At 35.4% G+C, this 435-nt stretch overlaps 1 non-coding gene across 1 annotated transcript; it reads right to left on the minus strand.

Moving 5' to 3' along the window:
- Positions 1 to 326: 326 nt before the first annotated feature.
- LOC132026330 (U6 spliceosomal RNA) lies at positions 327 to 435 on the minus strand. The gene has a single exon (XR_009406854.1). It is a non-coding gene; the product is annotated as a U6 spliceosomal RNA (small nuclear RNA).

The following is a 435-nucleotide window of genomic DNA, read 5'->3' on the forward strand; positions in this document are numbered from 1 at the left end:
CTGTTGAGCAGTATCCATTATAGGGATACACCACAATTTCTTTATTTACTTACCTTCTAATGGACATTGGGCTGTTTCCGGTTTCAAACTATTGCAAATAAAGCTGCTATGAACATTCGTGTAAAGTTTTTGTATGAACATATACTTTCTTTTTTCTTGAGTAAATGCCATAGAGTGAAATGGCTGTTCATGTTGTAGAACTCATGAAGTGTGTTTTGGTGAAGTTGCTGTTCAAATCTTATGCTGTTTTTAAATTGAATTGTTTCTGGTTTTTTTTTTTTTTTAATACAAATCCTTTATTGTCCTCCTGTAAGGTCATGGCATAAGACAATATGGGATGCTTCATGGATTTGCCTGTCATCCTTGCACAAGGACCACACTAATCTTCTCCGCACCATTCCAATTTTAGTGTAGATGCTGCTGAAATGAGTGCAA

This window comes from Mustela nigripes, chromosome 10 (assembly GCF_022355385.1).
Source record: "Mustela nigripes isolate SB6536 chromosome 10, MUSNIG.SB6536, whole genome shotgun sequence".
In the NCBI taxonomy this organism is placed as follows: Eukaryota; Metazoa; Chordata; class Mammalia; order Carnivora; family Mustelidae; genus Mustela; species Mustela nigripes.